The following is a 21,692-nucleotide window of genomic DNA, read 5'->3' as shown; positions in this document are numbered from 1 at the left end:
TATGGTTCCTGAACTTCAACCTGTTCTCCTCCTTTTGGGAAACAGGTTCCAGACTGGGGGAACTGGGACTGGGATTTCCCACACTGAAATCTAAATAGCTGCCACCACTGGACTCAACCCTCCCTGGGGGATCCAGAAACTCAACACTGCGCGCAGGGGATAGTCTACCCTCCAGAGCTACTTCGCCTCTGGTGGAGGCCCTCTCAGCCTCCTCTATCCTTTCCTGCGCTAAGACCCTCTCGGTCTCCAGCTGTTGCTTTCTAACGCCCAGCTGTGCCATAGCCTGGGCATGCTCCAACCTGAGCTTTTCTAAAGCCAGCTGGTGCTCCCTTTCTCTCCTCCTATCTTCCAGCTCCTCTGGGGACAGGGAAAGGGATGAGGCGCTGCCTCCTACGCTGGACCCAGCAAGGGACTCCCTATCCATGGGGTCCTCACTGTCTGCTGGCGTCCCTGTGCTATCATCTTCTTCCTCCTCCTCAGACACTTCAGGGCTCCCCTCTGACCCACCACCCTCATGGTGTGAGACCCGGGCCCTCTCCTCACTGTGCTCACGCTCCCAGTCCTCCTTCTGCCATTGGATTAGGTTACCCCTAAGTTGGGACTGGGTGTCTGACTCATTCACTGCAATGTCTCTCTCTTCGCAAAACTCTCTCAGTTCATGCAAAAACAGACCCCAGACATTAAAAGCAGACTCCATATTGGCAAGATGCTCACAGACACGTGCAACACAGGGGACTTAACAATCTGAAGTAAGAGTACACAATTCCAAAACTTCAACAATCTCCTTATCAAAGAGAACTCATACTCATGCGTCCAGGAAAACACACCATTCATCCACACACACCCTCCCCTCGGATCGGTAAGGCAGTTTCTACCACCCCTGACTTCTCAACCTGACCAAAAGCGACACAGGTACCAAACTCTGGAAGCAGGGCGGGGGAAAAATGTACTGAACACAATCAAATGACACTCTTCAGGAGAAGAAACAATGGAATTTCAAAAACAATCCCCTAAAATGTGGTCATCTAAAATGCAGAGTTTTGTGGTGCAGCCAGCTGCTACTAAGGTACAAGGCAAACACAAATCCTTATCCCACCGCTTGCCGCCAATGTTGGAAATGGGATCCCCGGCTGGCCAGGGCTTTCGCCAAAGTCAGTCAGAGACCACCACACCAAAGTCAGGGCAAGGGAGTTACACGCCAAGATAACCCCTACTCACCCTCTAGGTAACGTGGCGCGAGCAGCAAGGCTAAACTTGGAGGCGATGTAGGCTAAGTATTTGCGCACGCACCCCAGCAACAACAACCAAAGGCCCACCACAAAGGAAACTCCACACAAGGTTATATAAAAATAGCCTTTGTATTACACCAAAACACATTAGATAAAACACACACTTTACAATGTGCCAGAGGCACGGGCAGAATTTACAGGGGATATGTACAAGACAGGGCCACCTGGACCACTGTCAGGAATCGGAAGTAGCACTTTCAGAAATAGTACTTAGTACATAGAATATAGCACAAAATAGCACACAACCAGTAATTACTGGTAACCAGGACCTCACTAGCACCACCTGTACTAGGGAGAAAACAACCACCTATGTATTACAATACCTGTAGGGGTGTAAGAGGAAAACACATGATGCAATGCATAACATTCATTCAGAGGTGTAAAGGCACATGACTCATAAACAATACATTCAGAGGTGCAGCAATAACATTGCGCAAAACTTAGATCAGTCACCACCTGTGACTGTCCCTGTGTCCCAATGTCAGGGCCTAAACGTTGCAGTTGCCCACAAAGTGCTGGGCAACTGGTGCAGGGAAAGTTAGGGCAAAGTTGGAGCCTCTCTGGGCTCAAGAACACGAACTGGCCCTCCTGAGCCTCTCTCAGGCTCTTCAACAGAATGGGCACTCGAGCCTCTCTGGGGCTCGCAACGCAAAAGGGCTGGGCCTCTCTGGGCTCCAACACGAGGGAATGGCACCCTCAGAGCCTCTCTGGGCTCAAGGAACAAAATGGCCCCCAGGAGCCTCCTGGCTCGGGAAGAAGATGCCCCCTCTGAGCCTCTCCAGGCTCAACACAAATAAATGCCCGGGCCCCCCACAGGGCCTAGAACAATGTGCCCCCTTCGTTGGAGTCCCCCTTCTGGGGACTCGAAGCAACTATGGCCCTCCCAGAGCCTCTCAGGGCTGTGCAGCCAGAATGCCCCCACGACGTTGGAGCCTCTCTGGGCTCACAGCAATTTCGGCCTCTCGGGAGAGAGCACGAGCGGGGGGGGGCGGGCACCGCAATGTGCCCCGACGCCTCCCCTTCTTCGGAGCAACCACTGCCCTTCACTCACCCGGTCTCGCTGCAGCTGACAGGAGAGCTCCCGCTCCTCGGGACTCTCCTCGGTGGCAGTCTCCTCTCGCTCCCCGTGCTTCCTTCGGCGCGGACTCGGCTTGGCTTCCCCAGACCGGGGGAAGCGGGGGAAGGATCGGCCGGTCTTCTCCTCTCCGGTGCAGAAGCGCGGGGTGGGCTCCCGTCTGCTTCCTGCCGTCCCACCAAGGCTTGCCTGACTTCCGGGTCGCGCTGCAGCCAATAGCAGCGCGGCGCTGGTAAAATGGAGGCGGGGCTTCCGGGTCGCCGTCGGCAGCGCGGCGGCCTGGCAGGGTTCCTGGGCTGCGGCGGTGATTTAAACACGGGGTGAGCTCCCGATGATAAATAAATCACGCAAATATGCGGCGTGGGCAGCCGCTAGAGCAGCAAAATGCAGGGTGGGCACCTGCCTGACAAAAGCGCTCCCAAGCGCTTTGTGAGCACAAACTGCAGCGCTAGGACGAATTAAGCGCTCTCAAGCGCTAGACAGACAATCACAGCGCTCCAAGCGCTATAATCAAAAACGAAGCGCTTCCAAGCGCTAGAGGGCATAAAGCGCGCTCCTAGCGCTACAAACAGGATAAAGCGCTCCCAGGGGCAAGGACAGAGCCCCAGCAAACAAGTCCTTGGGCAGGCAGGGGGGGCAAGGCTGGGCCCAGAGCCAGCACACTGGGTCTCCAGGCAGGGAGACAGCCCAAGTGGCGGTCCTCTGGCCCAGCAGCAGCAACAGCCCCCTCAGGATCCTGGAAGAGAACAACATCTGTGGGGACACAGCCCCATTTTTATACAGTGCATTCCTTTGTTCAAGGGTGTAGAGTGGGGGCGGAACCAGTCGCAGCTGGTTCTTGAGTACTCTGTTTACCTCAACCACCCTCTCTATTCACTGGCAGGGCTTGGGTCATTAGACACACCACAGGGGGGCGGAGCCAGCATTGTGTGGGGGAAAACCCAGCCCATCCAGGACACAGGTACACTCCTCCCACACATTACTCATGCAGATCTCCCACTCACCACCGGGCAGACCCATCCAGACTTCCTGGAGCCTGGCATGCCAGCCAGCTCCAGCCAATCACACGCCAGCACCCTCACAGCACACGTACAGCCATGTCTAGAAATGGCGCTTCGCTACTAGACACATACATGCTGCATACACCGTTGCGCAGCATTCACTCACACGAGTTCACACATACCAGACTCAAGCCTGTACACCCCACGCATCAGGAACTACCAGGGACACATACATTCCCCATGCATTCCTATGGGCGGGCAGGCCTAGCTCAGCACATGCACTCAGAGTGCGCACGCACTTTCCACTGGGACACAGTGAAAGTGCGCAGAATCCAAAAATCACCATCTCCAGGTCACCATTTCAAGCAAAAAGTCTAGGGGTGAACCTGCCCTAAGGGCCAAAGTCCAACAATATTACCTACTGGCGGTCGCCAGTAGGTATATATAGTTAGGATTTTTTCTCTATGGGTTTTTTGAAAATTCTATGTCTAATAACTTTGGCGTTTGTGGACGGAATTGGCTGAAATTTTCAGGAAAATGGCACATTTTGTTTCTGAGCAGCCCCTGAAAATTTTGGGGGGGTTCGTCAAGGGGGGGCCGAGAAAAAAGGGGGGGTCCCAAAACGCGTTTTTCCCATGTTAATTTCCATAGGGCGGTTGGCCTCACTTTTAGCCCGAACGGCTGAATGGATTTGCACGAAACTTGGCAAAATTGTAGGGACTGGTAGCCCGATGTGCCTTTTGTAGGTCTCAATATATGTGCTTCAGTGGATTTTGAGAAATTAATGTTCAAAAAAAGATATATATCTGTAGCAGCGGACTGGGCAGCGCTCCGCTACGCGTACTTTTCGCGCAACGGAGCTTTGTGAAGCGAAGCTGATTGGTTCTCCGGCGTCTGTCAACATTCCAAACAGTCCGTAGCGGCCGCCATCTTGTCTCTCGGTAGGATCGAGAGACAAGAGGAGGCCAAAGCGAAGGGGCAAATGACCATAAGGGGGCATAGTACATTGTCGCTCACCCCCTAGGTTTGATGTGGAGGTTTTAAAAGGGCCCCGCGGGGCAAAAAAAAATAAACATAATAATAATCGAACAGCTGAATGGATTTGCACGAAACTTGGCAAAATTGTAGGGACTGGTAGCCCGATGTGCCTTTGCTAGATCTCAATATATGTGCTCCAGTGGATTTTGAGAAATTAACGTTCAAAAAAAGGTATATATCTGTAACAGCGCACCGCTTCGCGTACTTTTCGCGTTACGGAGCTTTGCGAAGCGAAGCTGATTGGCTCTCCGGTGTCTGTAAACATTCCAAACAGTCCGTAGCGGCCGCCATCTTGTCTCTCGGTAGGATCGAACAGCTGAATGGATTTGCACGAAACTTGGCAAAATTGTAGGGACTGGTAGCCCGATGTGCCTTTGCTAGGTCTCAATATATGTGCTTCAGTGCATTTTGAGAAATTAACGTTCAGAAACAAGATATATATCTGTAACAGCGCTCCGCTTCGCGGAGATAAAATTATATGTGTATTACCTAGCTGTTGCTAACACCAGTTAGCGACGGCTAGTAGAAGATAGCGACCATCTTGGGCCCCACTTTGCATGTGAGTGATATTTATCACTAATGACATGCAAAGTGGGCATGCCAAGATGTTAGCGACTGGAAACAGTCGCTAACATCGCTATCTCCTATTATCAACTTTTGGAAATATTCGAGATAAGGGCGAATATCTCCAAAAGCTACCACCTGCCCTGAGCAGTTCTTAGCCATGTTATCCAATGGGAGGTGGATAACATGGCTAAGAGCATTAGCTCGGTAATGCATGAATATCGCTGAGTTTTCAGCGATATTAATGCATTGCGGTCGTTTTTTATCGTATTTCCGATAAACCTTGATAATAGCAAGGTTTATCTGCGATAATTTCTGACGGTAAAAAAATCGTTGCTAAGCATCGTTAGGGATAAATATCGCTTAACTTTGGTAATATGCCCCAACGTCTGTTAACGTTCGATTCGAAGGAAATCAGGAAGTGTTGAAAAACATTGTCTGCGCCATCTTGTCTTTTTTCAAATGCCACACTTTTGTCGTGCACGGCAGCCATTTTAGATGCCTTGACCAGACCCACTCTGTGCACGCTGTCGATCCTTAGCATGGCTCCCCACCCTCGCAAGCATCTCCCCCAGGCAGTGGTCACCCCCGCTCTCTGTCTTATGCATGGGTAATAAACCTCCCCCATCTGCGCTGCTGTTCCCTGAGAATCACACCCTGTACCCGCCCGACACCTCCCTTTCGCCCTATTCACTACCGCACCCTCTGACACTCCTTTTCCTCTGTGTCCGATTGTCCAGGCTGGTCCTAGGGTATCAGCTAGCCCTGCAGATGTAGTTTATGGCCACAGCTGTAAAGAATCACCCCTCTTCAAAGGAGTTATAGTAGATCAAGGCCCACACTCGATGAGATCCGTCACAGCAGAAGCGTTGCTATTATCTGAAAACCATCCTGTATTGTGATTGGGGAGGGGACCGAGCCTGAAGCGGAAGATTCCAGGGATGACTGTTTGTACATCAAAGTTTTTACAATTATGTGTCACATTAAAAATATATAGCACTCCGACAAAGTAGTAAGATTATAAAACTTTAATAATTTATAAATATATACAAGAAAACAAAAATAGTAATAACATATAAACATTTTTAGGGAAAAACAACGAAGTAGCGGTCGGCTGTGCGAATAGTCCCAACGCAGCACAACGTCCAGATTTCCGGCGTGGGGCGTCGCGGGGGGTGGGTCATCAGTAGCAAACTGTTGTGCGAATAGTTCCAAGGCAGCAGAACGCGCCGAAATCTAGATGACACGAAAGTGATGTCTAGTAAGTTGCCACCCAGCAAATAACGGCATGGGGCGTCGCGGGGGGTGGGTCATCAGTAGCAAACTGTTGCGCGAATAGTTCCAAGGCAGCAGAACGATGGCACCAAGGTGATGTCCAGTAAGTTGCCGCACTGGTTTTGGTATCCTACAATGCTGCTCCGAATAACGGCGTGGAGCGCCCCGGGGGAGGCGGCGTGAACGGGCCTCTCCAGGTGGAGTGTCATCTGTTGTAATGGGGCGCCCCTTTACCGTTTCAGTTGCCATTCCGTCCGTTTTTGGTCCACTGTGTCAAAAGCCGCAATTCAGCTGAGTTGCGCCCACTCTTGCGGTGCAGCGATAGGCGGCTGTCACAGGACTCTCAAAATGGCGGCAGGCTGTTTCCTTTTTGGGCCTGGTCCACTGAAATGGCCCTGGGACACCTTGGAAATCGGACACTTGTCTGCTAGGTCTTGGACCCCATTCTCGAAAGCGTCCCCTCCGCCTTGAGAATTCATCAAAAGTTTTGGGGGCTCCGACTCCTGCAGGCTTCTGGTGGGGAGCGGCTGCCATGATTGCTCGCGGAATGACCACGACGGAGCCACGAGATGGTGGTGCTTTCATGCTGACGCCAGCTTCAGTCTGAAACATCCAGAAACAAGGTGGGGCTTAAATCGTTTGGGAAAAAAAAAAAGTTTTCATCCTATGAAAAGTGTTGTTTTTAGGTCACATGATCATGCCTTCCATCATTAGGAAACCAAAAGTAAAATGAACCAATGAAAAGTTTTATAAACAAGTCACATGACCTGTTATGCGGCATAGGGTGTAAAATGCGGAGAAAATACGTTGGCACGTGAGGCGGCGTCAGTAGCGGACCGATGTGCGAATAGGCCGAAGGCAACACAACGCGCCAAGATCCGGATGGCACCGAGGTGGTGTCCAGCAAGTTGCAGCACTGGTGTGGCCATCCTACAATGCTGAAAGTCGGCGTGGGGCGCCCCGTTGGCCTGTGAGTTTGCGTCAGTAGCGGACCGATGTGCGAATAGGCCGAAGGCAGCACAACGCGCCAAGATCCGGATGGCACCGAGGTGGTGTCTAGTAAGTTGCCGCACTGGTGTGGCTATCCAACAATGCTGAAAGTCGGCGTGGGGCGCCCCGTTGGCCTGTGAGTTTGCGTCAGTAGCGGACCGATGTGCGAATAGGCCGAAGGCAGCACAACGCGCCAAGATCCGGATGGCACCGAGGTGGTGTCTAGTAAGTTGCCGCACTGGTGTGGCCATCCAACAATGCTGAAAGTCGGCGTGGGGCGCCCCGTTGGCCTGTGAGTTTGCGTCAGTAGCGGACCGCTGTGCGAATAGGCCGAAGGCAGCACAACGCGCCAAGATCCGGATGGCACCGAGGTGGTGTCTAGTAAGTTGCCGCACTGGTGTGGCCATCCTACAATGCTGAAAGTCGGCGTGGGGCGCCCCGTTGGCCTGTGAGTTTGCGTCAGTAGCGGACCGATGTGCGAATAGGCCGAAGGCAGCACAACGCGCCAAGATCCGGATGGCACCGAGGTGGTGTCTAGTAAGTTGCCGCACTGGTGTGGCCATCCTACAATGCTGAAAGTCGGCGTGGGGCGCCCCGTTGGCCTGTGAGATGGCGTCAGTAGCGGACCGATGTGCGAATGGGGCCAAAGGCAGCGCAACAATATTTTCTGATTTGAAGACACCACAAGGCGCTGAGATGCCAAGATCCGGATGGCACCGAGGTGGTGTCTAGCAAGTTGTGGCACTGGTGTGGCCATCGTACAATGGTAAAAGTCGGCGTGGGGCGCCCTGTTGGCCTGTGAGATGGTGTCAGTAGCGGACTGATGTGTGAATGGGGCCAAAGGCAGCGCAACAATATTTTCTACTATATTTTCGGAGTAGAAGACACCACAAGGCGCTGAGATGCCAAGATCCGGATGGCACCGAGGTGATGTGTAAGTTGCGGACCGATGTGCGAATGGGGCCAAAGGCAGCTCAACAATATTTTCTGAAGAGAATACACCACAAGGCGCTGAGATGCCAAGATCCGGATGGCACCGAGGTGATGTCTAAGTTGCGGACCGATGTGCGAATGGGGCCAAAGGTAGCGTAACAAGATTTTCTGTATGGAAGATACCACTAGGCGTTGAGATGCCAAGATTCGGATGGCACCGAGGTGATGTCTAGCAAGTTGTGCCACTGGTGTGGCCATCGTACAATGGTAAAAGTCGGCGTGGGGCGCCCTATTGGCCTGTGAGATGGTGTCAGTAGCGGACTGATGTGCGAATGGGGCCAAAGGCAGCGCAACAATATTTTCTGACTGACACCACAAGGCGCTGAGATGCCAAGATCCGGATGGCATCGAGGTGATGTCTAAGTTGCGGACTGATGTGCGAATGGGGCCAAAGGCAGCGTAACAATATTTTCTGTATGGAAGATACCACTAGGCGTTGAGATGCCAAGATTCGGATGGCACCGAGGTGATGTCTAGCAAGTTGGTGTGGTCATCCTACAATGCTGAAACTCGGCGTGGGTCACCCCATTAGCCTGTGAGATGGCGTCAGTAGCGGACCGATGTGCGAATAGGCCGAAGGCAGCACAACGCGCCAAGATCCGGATGTCACCGTGGTGGTTTCATAGTTGAGAGGCACTTCATCTGCAGTGGGGCGCCGAGATCCGGATGGCACCGAGGTGATGTCTAGCAAGTTGCTGTACTTGTGTGGTCATCCTACAATGCTGAAACTCGGCGTGGGTTGCCCCATTAGCCTGTGAGATGGCTGTTCTTTGGATTTGGGCCTGGTCCACTAAAATGGCCCTGGGACACCTTAGAACTCGGACGCTCGATTTTTTTTTCCTTTCCTGTACATGCAAAAAAAGGTAAATGCCCGGTATGTTACACGCTTCATCTGCCACGATGAACTCTCCAGAGGAACCGAAAAAATATATAGTTGTGGTAACTATACCATGCATCGTCATATGGAGAGGTGGCACCAATTAATTATAGTGCTGCATAAAAGAGAGATTTGGAGGAGAACCCCTGACCTGCTAGTACATTCATTAAAGAAGTGGCACTGAGAGCTTCAGAGGCAAGGGAAACGGTCCCAAATATTTAGAAGAACTTTGGAAAGATTAAAATGACATGTTTAGATTGTGGTAAATTAATTTCATGTGGGCAGATGAGTGTTACTCTAATAAATACAGCATATGAACATCATCATAGTCGATGGTTGGTAGAGACATTTTGACTATATCCTGGACCTGCCCGTCCTCGCCCAAAATGGCGCCGGAATGAATGGGACTCGTAACTCCTTGTTGTGTACTGGTTGCACAACCTTGATATCACGAGATACGTATGCAGTTTTGAAGCACATGGCGGGCGGGGACGAGAATTGATTGAATATTTCGACATCCCTATTGATATTAAGTTCTGATGTGTTATTGATTACTGTACTGTTGAAAATTCGAATTAACGTCACCCATGGTACTTGCCCGCAAATGTATATCTAGATAATTTTATTGTAACTGGCCCTGTCGTATTTTAATTATAAAATGTACGTCCACCGATTCCGTAACTGTTAGACACCTTAGTTTTTGCAACCTAATGGCCCGCCCGTTACGTTCCTCTACAGTGTAAATGTCTATTCATCATATACGATTACAGTTTGCTCCGTGGCAGGCCCACGTGGTTATAGGCTCGTATTTGTATAATGAAATTTTCACAATAAAGGTTTTTAAAAGAAAACATGGTAGTAGTGTATACATTGGTAAAGTTTTTAATAATAGTCACTGTTTTAGAATCATTAAAAGGCAAGTGAAATAAAGCAGACCAATTACATGAAGGGTAAAAGGTATAATACGAAGGAACGCAGTAAAGATAAAGGGTCAAGGGCTGTTGTGTTTTCTATTCCTGCAACATAAAGTGATCGATAAGAATCTCATATTCAGGCGTATCGGCGACTAAGACAGCAGGTCGACCCTCTTTTGCTCAACGGCTCCGTCATGGGACGAAGAAACGCTCTTTTTCTCGAAAAAAGAATATATTTTACTTGCAGGACAGTTGTAAAATTTCCCGGGAAAGTACATTAGCCTGGAACATTATAACATATATTTAAGAGAAAATAATGTTCGGAAGTAATTAAAAGCGTAATTTTTAGGTGATATGACCAAGGCTTTCATCATTAGAATAAGAAAAGTAAAATGAACCAATGAAAAGTTTTATTAACAAGTCACATGACTTGTTATGCTTACGTTACGCGCTGCGCGCCCCGGATGACTTCCGGATGCGCTAACGCGGCGCGTCATATGACGCATTACGCGACAACGCAGGTCCAGAATATAGTCAAAATGTCTCCACCAACCAGCGGTCGAAACACAACCCCTTTCAGCAGGCTAAATAGTTCTGTTAAATGACAACAGAAGGGACAGGCAACAAGAACCATCAGTCAAAGAGGGGAGGGCTAGTTCTTCTCTACCGGGTTACATTGGGGCGCTACCGGAACTGATCGAATTGGTAGTCTACAGTGTTTCTGGATGTTTCAGACCGAAGCTGGGGTTAGCATGAGAGCAGCACCATTTCGTAGCTCCGTTGTGGCCATTCCGCAACCAATCATGGCAGCCGCTCTTTATCGTTATTTTGGGCGGGGTGGGTGGCGGAGCCGAGCTGTTTTGCAGCCATCATTGTGTGGAGTTCAGTTCATCTCACTAGTTTTGTATTTGTCATGAGGGGTTGTTCCTAATGTTTCTATTTTAGCGAGGTCAAAAAGAGATCCCATTAGTGGCCTACTGATTTTGCTCGATTCCTTTTCTTTTTTTTTACACGATTTTTCGTTATCTGCAAAGACTAAACAGAGTATTGCGACTCTGTGTTTGTTTGTAAATAGAGAATGAACCAAAGAGAACTAATTCTAAAACAGTAAATACTTGGATAACAATCAATCAAATGGAGAGAGAAGCAGGCACGACGGATTACAACGGGGGCAAAGGCCTGCGTTAACTACCTTTCACTATCTGCAAAGAGAGAGTACTCCTAATAGAAATGAGGGGGGGGGGGCACCATTCAAAGCAGATCAGTGTGCATAAACACGAAAATGTTTTCACTTACCACGTACTTGACATTCGACAGCTTATGATATTTGCTATTAAAAAACCATTGAAATTCACTGAAAAAACCATAGGTTATAGACCATATATAGTTAGGAATTAGCATTTACAAAACCTTGAAAATTCACTGAAAAAACCATAGGTTATAGACCATATATAGTTAGGAATTAGCATTTAAAAAACCTTATTTTACTCACACAAAACCATTGAAATTCCATATATAGTTAGTTGCACTAACTATATATTGCGCACCCGCAATCCACTGCTGATCATGTCACATATTACATCATTCATGACATGGTCAGTGACATCACTGATGACATCACTGATGACATCTCAAATGACATCACTGATGACATCACTGATGACATCTCATTTGACATCAATGACCACATCACTGATGATATCATTCATGTGACAATACAATGCATCTCCTCACATTTTAATATAACCTCTGTTTCACCCAGTGTTAAATACAGAGTATAATTTTTGAAACCATTGACACACCAATACTAGTTACTACATACGTACTCACTGATTCCTACGTCTACACACACATTCACTCATTCACCCATACAATCATTCATACATACAATCACTCATCTTTACAACACTATCATATGCACTCATACACCTATACAGACACTCACACTCTGCCACTCATCCATGGAGTTACTCACACACCTAGTCAGTCCTGTAAAGAATCAATCACACTTCCATTTTCTTGTCTATACAGTTAAACATAGAGCACCTTACATTTTCAAACATATAGTAACACATACTTACTTTCTTATACAATCATTGATACAAGTACACATTGATCTGCACAGAGTCACACACCTCCCAGCCATCCACACACACACTCAGTCTCCCATACAAATACTTGGACAATCAATCAATAACCCATATAGTTAATCATATAGCTACTGATCAACACATGCAGTAGTTTACAGAACAACAGACATAATGATGCACAAATTAAGACAGTTTAGTCACTAACCCATGCACTCAGTGAGACACATTTAATCACTCACTCATACATTCAGTCATGCACCTACTAAATCCTTCGTCCAGACAGTTATACATCTACTCATTCTTCAATATCTAAAACATATTTAAACTTTACAGAAACACACAGTCACTGGATGATGTCATCAGTGATGTCATCAGTGATGTCATTTGAGATGTCATCAGTGATGTCATCAGTGATGTCACTGACCATGTCATGAATGATGTAATATGTGACATGATCAGCAGTGGATTGCGGGTGCGCAATATATAGTTAGTGCAACTAACTATATATGGAATTTCAATGGTTTTGTGTGAGTAAAATAAGGTTTTTTAAATGCTAATTCCTAACTATATATGGTCTATAACCTATGTTTTTTTCAGTGAATTTTCAAGGTTTTGTAAATGCTAATTCCTAACTATATATGGTCTATAACCTATGGTTTTTTCAGTGAATATATATATATATATATATATATATATATATTACCTACTGGCGGTCGCCAGTAGGTATATATAGTTGGGATTTTTTCTCTATGGGATTTTTGAAAATTCTATGTCTAATAACTTTGGCGTTTGTGGACGGAATTGGCTGAAATTTTCAGGAAAATGGGACATTTTGTTTCTGAGCAGCACCTGGAAATTTGGGGGGGGTTCGTCAAGGGGGGGCCGAGAAAAAAGGGGGGTCCCAAAACGTGTTTTTAACATTGAGTTTTCCATAGGGCGGTTGGCCTCACTTTTAGCCCGAACGGCTGAATGGATTTGCACGAAACTTGGCAAAATTGTAGGGACTGGTAGCCCGATGTGCCTTTGCTAGGTCTCAATATATGTGCTCCAGTGGATTTTGAGAAATTAACGTTCAAAAAAAGATATATATCTGTAACAGCGGACCGGGCAGCGTTCCAGTTCGCGTACTTTTCGCGGTACAGAGCTTTGTGAAGTGAAGCTGATTGGTTCTCCGGCGTCTGTAAACATTCCAAACAGTCCGTAGCGGCCGCCATCTTGTTTCTCGGTAGGATCGAGAGACAAGAGGAGGCCAAAGCGAAGGGGCAAATGACCATAAGGGGGCATAGTAGATCCTCGCTGACCCCCTCGGTTTGATGTGGAGGTTTTAAAAGGGCCCCGCGGGGCAAAAAAAATAAAAAATAATAATAATCGAACGGCTGAATGGATTTGCACGAAACTTGGCAAAATATTAGGGACTGGTAGCCCGATGTGCCTTTGCTAGGTCTCAATATATGTGCTCCAGTGGATTTTGAGAAATTAACGTTCCAAAAAAGATATATATCTGTAACAGCGCTCCGCTTCGCGTACTTTTCGCGTTACGGAGCTTTTCGAAGCTGATTGGTTCTCCGGCATGTGTAAACATTCCAAACAGTCCGTAGCGGCCGCCATCTTGTCTCTCGGTAGGATCGAGAGACAAGAGGAGGCCAAAGCGAAGGGGCAAATGACCATAAGGGGGCATAGTAGATCCTCCCTGACCTCTTAGGTTTGATGTACCATTTTGCCAAGTTTGGTGTAATTCCGTTCAGCCATTCAGGCTGTAGACGTATCTAAATGTCCTATGGAAAATTGCATGGGGAAAACACATTTGAAAGTGTTGAAATTTAGAACCAATTAAAATGTTACTTTGGTTTTGTATTTGTGTGTGATGAAAGTTAATTGGTTATGTATATATCTAAAATGAGAGGAAACCACAGCCATTTTGTGATACTACTGTCTGAGGTACATTTGTGAGGAATTTTTGGTGGTCAATTTCTGGTGTTTGATTTACACAGTACTAACACTTCTCCTACTTTTAAAAAGGTGAGTTGTTAATTTGTAAGGGGAACTATGTTGTACACTTGAAGATAATTTGAAAAATGTTTTCTGTTATTTATTTACAGTCCTTCTGTTATACTAAATACTTGATAAAGTTAGTTTTATATTATGTATTACTAAAAACGATAAATGAAAGTGATTATTTTTTTCTGCAATTTACAGCAAGCAATTTCAAAATAAAATGGCTCACAATGAAGAGACCGTGGCAATTTCTTTTGAATTATCCACTACATTTATTGAAATTGACAGCACCAATAATGAAATATTCTCACAAGGAGGAGATGACTTGAATGATTTTTTTGATCAATCTCTTGATGGCGAATTTATCGAATGTTTGGAGACCATAGAGTTACAAGAATCATCATTGCAGACTTTTCATGAGGAGATTCCAGATGAGATGATTGAAGAGGAAATTCCTGATGAGGACATGTTACTAGTTCTTTCAAATTTTGAAAATTCAGAAGAATAAATGTATATTTAGAAATCAAAAATTGTTTGAGACATTATTCATTTTTATTTTTAATTTATGAGGTTGTAGCGAAGTGATTGTAGTATAAAATGAGACTTATAGTATAGAGTGCAACATTTTTATGTTACATGGTAAGTTTACTCATATTTACTTCCCTTCTCCCACTATATTATCTCCAATGTGTATTTGACATCTCTTCTTCATCTCCGGGCTCCTTTCTCTCACTGTCTGTCTCTGATGCATCTTATCGCTGCCATTTTGTGTAATTACAGAAGAGAGTAAAATAAAATAGTTCGGAACGTGAAAAGGGGGCAAAGTAGAGTACCCCTCACCCCCTAGGCCTTCTCAGGCGATCCCAAAAGGATCAGTTTCTGCTTTCCTGAGAGATTATGGTATGAGTTCCATATACCACAATAACTTGCATTACAACATGCAAGATATCTATCTCCTATTACCAACTTTTGGAGATATTCGCGCTAAGCGCGAATATCTCCAAAAACTAACACCTGCCCTGAGCAGTTCTTAGCCATGTTATCCAATGGGAGGTGGATAACATGGCTAAGAGCATTAGCTCGGTAATGCATGAATACCGCTGACTTTTTAGCGATATTCATGCATTGCGGCCGTTTTTTATCGCATTTGCGATAAACCTTGATAATAGCAAGGTTTATCTTCGATAATTTCTGACGATGCTTAGCGGTAAAAAATTCGTTGCTAAGCATCGTTAGCGATAAATATCGCTTAACTTTGGCAATATGCACCAACGTCTGTTAACGTTCGATTCGAAGGAAATGAGGAAGTGTTGAAAAACATTGTCTGCGCCATCTTGCCGTTTTTGAAATGCCACACTTTTGTCGTGCACGGCAGCCATTTTAGATGCCTTGACCAGACCCACTCTCTGCACGCTGTCGATTCGTAGAATGGCTCCCCACCCTCGCAAGCATCTTCCCCAGGCACTGGTCACCCCCGCTCTCTGTCTTATGCATGGGCAATAAACCTCCCCCCATCTGCGCTGCTCTTCCCTGAGAATCACACCTTGTGCCCGCCCGACACCTCCCTTTCGCCCTATTCACTACCGCACCCTCTGACACTCCTCTTCCTCTGTGTCCGATTGTCCAGGCTATCAGCTAGCCCTGCAGATGTAGTTTATGGCCCCAGCTGTAAAGACTCACCCCTCTTCAAAGGAGTTATAGTAGATCAAGGCCCACACCCGATGAGATCCGTCACACCACACGTGTTCCTACTATCTGAAAACCATCCTGTATTGTGATTGGGGAGGGGACCGAGCCTGAAGCGGAAGATTCCAGGGATGACTCTTTGTACATCAAAGTTTTTACAATTATGTGTCACATTAAAAATATATAGCACTCCAACAAAGTAGTTGGAATATAAAACTTTAATAACTTATAAATATATACAACAAAACAAAAACAGTAAATACATTTAAACAACGAAGAGACCGTGGCAATTTCTTTTGAATTATCCACTACATTTATTGAAATTGACAGCACCAATAATGAAATATTTTCACAAGGAGGAGATGACTTGAGTGATTTTTTTGATCAATCTCTTGATGGCGAATTTATCGAATGTTTGGAGACCATAGAGTTACAAGAATCATCATTGCAGACTTTTCATGAGGAAATTCCTGATGAGATGATTGAAGAGGAAATTCCTGATGAGGACATGTTATTAGTTCTTTCAAATTATGAAAATTCAGAAGATGTTGCCTGGGTGCCGCACTGATTTGGGTATCCGGCGTGGGGCGTCCCGGGGGGTGGGTTGTCAGTAGCGGTCTGTTGTGCGAATAGTTCCAAGGCAGCAGAACGCGCTGAAATCTGGATGTCACGAAGGTGATGTCTAGTAAGTTGCCGCCCAGCAAATAACGGCGTGGGGCGCCGCGGGAGGCAGTCCAAAGTTCCGTTAAAAGGGCAAAGGAAAGGATCGGTGGTTTGAACCATCAGTCAAAAAGGGGAGGGGGTGCAACAATTTTTCCTACCGGGTCACACTGTGCTTTCACCGGAACTGAGGTCTGCAGGATTCTAGTCATTCAAACTGAGGCTGGCGCCAGCATGGGAGCGCCGACGTCCCGCGGCTACAGTTTCGTCACTCCACAGGCGATCATGGCAGTCATTCCCCATCGGGGGTGTCTGCGGGGGTCGGGGACTCCCGCGGCTCCTCTAGAATCTTCAAGGTCATGGAGGACTACGGTGGTGGAGTCAACCAGTGACCGGGCCATTTCTTTATGCTGGGCCCGCTCTTGCCAGGTAGACCTCCATTTTGAGAGTTCGGTAGCTACTGGCGATCGCGGGGTCAAATGAGCAGACGGGCTCCACCCTGCCGGGCGAGACGTTGCAGCATCGCCACAGTGGAAGAACCCTTTTCCGGGCGCCTGGAGCGCTGAGGGTGCAGCTGGGAAGCCTCCACCTGGGGAGGTGGGAGAGGCCTGTTCGCACCGTCTCTCCCTCCCAGTGCACCCCACGGCGTCTCGCTTGACATTTGTTATGGCCGGACCAGGCGATGAGGATGAGGGGGGGGGTCGGAGGCATGTGCAAGACATCCCCCCCAGTGTTGTCACAGCCATTTTTGAAGAAAGAAGAAATGTCCCGTCCGTCTTTGGGCCGGACCTCCGGTGGATGGCGGCCGGACGCCCTTTGCTCTGGCCCCATGAACGGGTTCCTTGGCTCATCGGCTGCAGCCGGATCCTTTTCCGGGCGCCTGGAGCGCTGAGGGTGCAGCTGGGAAGCCTCCACCTGGGGAGGCAGGAGAGGCCTGTTCGCACCGTCTCTCCCTCCCAGTGCACCCCACGGCGTCTCGCTTGACATTTGTTATGGCCGGACCAGGCGATGAGGACGAGGGGGGGGTCGGAGGCATGTGCAAGACATCCCCCCCCAGTGTTGTCGCAGCCATTATAAAAGAAAGAAGAAATGTCCCGTCCGTCTTTGGGCCGGACCTCCGGTGGATGGCGGCCGGACGCCCTTTGCTCTGGCCCCATGAACGGGTTCCTTGGCTCATCGGCTGCAGCCGGATCCCGTCGGCCCCAGCCCCCGGCCGTTGGTGGCCGGACCGGGAGAGAGTGTGGGGGGACAACCTGCAACTCTCAAGGGCCACCGCGGCCGGACTGGGAGAGAGAGGGGAGGGTCGAGGACACGGACATTCCCCCCCCTGAAACTCTCCAGTGTTGTCAATCCCCCTGGCCGGGTCCCGCTGGCCTCGGCCTCTCCTCCGGCTACACCCTACGTGATGATCTCCTGGCCGAGGCGTGGCAGCAGGACCCGCCTTATATGTGTTGCTTCCGGCTGGGCGTAGCCGAAAACCTGTTGCACTTTGGAAGTTTCTAGAATGGGGCGGATGTCTGCTGACTTGTATCTTTCCCAGTTTGCCGTTATTTGGCCGTGGCAGGCGGTGGGACAGACACGTTTTGGGGCAGTGAGGGGCGATGTTTTCAGGTTTCTTATTACGGGCTTACTTCTAACGTTTCTTGTTTCTAGGACAATAATAGGTTTTATCATTACGTATTGTTATCGTTTCTTTGTTTGTTATTTAATAAAAAGTTCATCAGTGGCCTACTGATTTTCGTTTTCCTATTCTTTTCTTTCCAGGTTGGTTCATGCTAAAGTTTCTGTTAACAGGATACAGTGATCACTTCGTTATTATTGCATATGTCCTTTTCACTAGGGGTGCTCTCTGGTCGGGCCAGATGACGTATCTCTAGTAAATGGTCCGGGTGAAACAGGTGCATCAATCAGTGGGGAGTAGATAGGCATGACAGATTACAACGGGGGAGAAAGGTCCGCATTACGTACCCTTTCACTATTTGCAAAGATTTTCCTACGTATATTTGCAAACAGGGAATACCTCCAAAAAGAACCAATTCCCAAACAGTCAATGTTTGGGCAAACAATCAATCAATGAGGAACGAAATAGGCACGACGTGTTAAAGGTTTGCGTTACCTACCCTTCACTATCTGCAAAGGGAGAGAGAATATTCCTATTCTTCCTCGTTTGCAGGCAGAGAAGATCCTTAAGAGAACCAACTTCGAACAATTCAATGCTCGATTCAAACAATCAACAAGGGGTACTGTGAACACAAATGAACGCCGCTTATGTACATACACATTGCTATTTTCAACAGGTTGTTCCTAATATTTCTATTTTAGCGAGGTCAAAAAGAGATCCCATTAGTGGCCTACTGATTTTGCTCGATTCCTTTTGTTTTTTTACACGATTTTTCGCTATCTGCAAAGACTAAATAGAGTATTGCGACTCTGTGCTTGTTTGTAAATAGAGAATGAACCAAAGAGAACAATCAATCAAATGGAGAGAGAAGCAGGCACGACGGATTACAACGGGGGCAAAGGCCTGCGAAAACTACCCTTCACTATCTGCAAAGAGAGAGTACTCCTAATAGAAATGAGGGGTGGGGGGCAGCATTCAAAGCAGATCAGTGTGCATAAACACGAAAATGTTTTTACTTACCACGTACTTGACATTCGACAGCTTATGATATTTGCTATTAAAAAACCATTGAAATTCACAGAAAAAACCATAGGTTATAGACCATATATAGTTAGGAATTAGCATTTACAAAACCTTGAAAATTCACTGAAAAAACCATAGGTTATAGACCATATATAGTTAGGAATTAGCATTTACAAAACCTTGAAAATTCACTGAAAAAACCATAGGTTATAGACCATATATCGTTAGGAATTAGCATTTAAAAAACTTATTTTACTCACACAAAACCATTGAAATTCCATATATAGTTAGTTGCACTAACTATATATCGCGCACCCGCAATCCACTGCTGATGATGTCACATATTACATCATTCATGACATGGTCAGTGACATCACTGATGACATCACTGATGACATCTCAAATGACATCACTGATGACATCACTGATGACATCTCATTTGACATCAATGACCACATCACTGATGATATCATTCATGTGACAATACAATGCATCTCCTCACATTTTAATATAACCTCTGTTTCACCCAGTGTTAAATACAGAGTATAATTTTTGAAACCATTGACACACCAATACTAGTTACTACATACGCACTCACTGATTCCTACGTGTACACACACCTTCACTCATTCACCCATACAATCATTCATACATACAATCACTCATCTTTACAACACTATCATATGCACTCATACACCTATACAGACACTCACAGTCTGCCACTCATCCATGGAGTTACTCACACACCTAGTCAGTCCTGTAAAGAATCAATGACACTTCCATTTTCTTGTCTATACAGTTAAACATGGAGCACCTTACATTTTCAAACATATACTGACACATACTTACCTTGTTATACAATCATTGATACAAGTACACATTGATCTGCACAGAGTCACACACCTCCCAGCCAGCCACACACACACTCAGTCTCCCATACAAATAGTTGGACAATCAATCAGTAACCCATATAGTTAATCATATAGCTACTGATCAACACATGCAGCAGTTTACAGAACAACAGACATAATGATGCACAAATTAAGACAGTTTAGTCACTAACCCATGCACTCAGTGAGACACATTTAATCACTCACTCATACATTCAGTCATGCACCTACTAAATCCTTTGTCCAGACACTTATACTTCCACTCATTCTTCAATATGTAAGACACATTTTAACTTTACAGAAACATACAGTCACTGGATGTTGTCATCAGTGATGTCATCAGTGATGTCATTTGAGATGTCATCAGTGATGTCATCAGTGATGTCACTGACCATGTCATGAATGATGTAATATGTGACATCATCAGCAGTGGATTGCGGGTGCGCGATATATAGTTAGTGCAACTAACTATATATGGAATTTCAATGGTTTTGTGTGAGTAAAATACGTTTTTTAAATGCTAATTCCTAACGATATATGGTCTATAACCTATGGTTTTTTCAGTGAATTTTCAAGGTTTTGTAAATGCTAATTCCTAACTATATATGGTCTATAACCTATGGTTTTTTCAGTGAATATATATATATATATATATGTACTATCTACTGGCGGTCGCCAGTAGTTAGTTATAGTTAGGACCTACTTTCCATAGGAAATCCACAACATTCTATTTGGAATAACTTTGGCGCCGGTGGACGAATCTTCGTGAATTTCTCCAAGAAAATGGCCTGCTCAGGTTGATTTGTCAAGTGGGGGCCGAGAAAAGAGGAGGGTCCCAAAAAGTGTTTTCGACATGCGATGTTCCATAGGGACCTTTAGCCAGGGCTACAGCCCGAACGGCTGAACGGAATTACAACAAATTTGGCAGAAAGGTAGAGTTCGGTTCGCAGATTGTGCTTTTTGTTAAATGGTGTAAATCCATTAAGTAGTTTCTGAGAAAATTACAAGTAATATCATAGCGATATCTAGAGACGGAGTTCTACACGCGGATGGAGATCCGTTCAATCACGAGCGCGAGCTGCATGCTGATTGGCTGTCAACTGTCGGTCAACTGTCTGTCAACACTCGAAACCAGGAAGTGTTGGCGGCCATCTTGTGCCTCGGTAGAACCGAGTCACAAGAAAACAGTAAAACATAGTTGAGAAATAAGGGAAGGAGGCAGGCAGAAACATTCTTTACGCTTACTCAGGGGGTCATACATGGATGTTTAGGCTCTATTTTTTTTTTTTTTTAAATCACGGCATACGCGTACGGAAATACATACAATAATGAGCAGGAGCTGCATGCTGATTGGCTGTCAATATTCCAAACCAGGAAGTGTTGGCAGCCATGTTGTTTGACACGAAAGCCGAGTCACAAGAAAACAGTAAAACAAAGTTGAGAAATAAGGAAAGGGGGCAGGGTAGAAACATTCTGACCCCATAGTCTTGGTCAGGGGGTGGTACATGGATCTTTAGGCTCAATTTTTATTTTTGTTTAAAATAAAAAATGGCGGGGTACTCTTGCAGTACTTGTACGCGGTCGAAAAGGTGAAAAAAAACTAGATGTCTGCTTTATTCATTAGGTCCAGGGGGGGCAAATTACGGGGGCAATTTTTTTGCATAATGGGGGCTTGAAGGTGCTCCGAGCAATGGGGAACGGCACTCCTCTG

This window comes from Lissotriton helveticus, chromosome 7, assembly GCF_964261635.1.
Source record: "Lissotriton helveticus chromosome 7, aLisHel1.1, whole genome shotgun sequence".
Classification (NCBI taxonomy): domain Eukaryota; kingdom Metazoa; phylum Chordata; class Amphibia; order Caudata; family Salamandridae; genus Lissotriton; species Lissotriton helveticus.
This window is presented reverse-complemented; position numbering follows the sequence as displayed.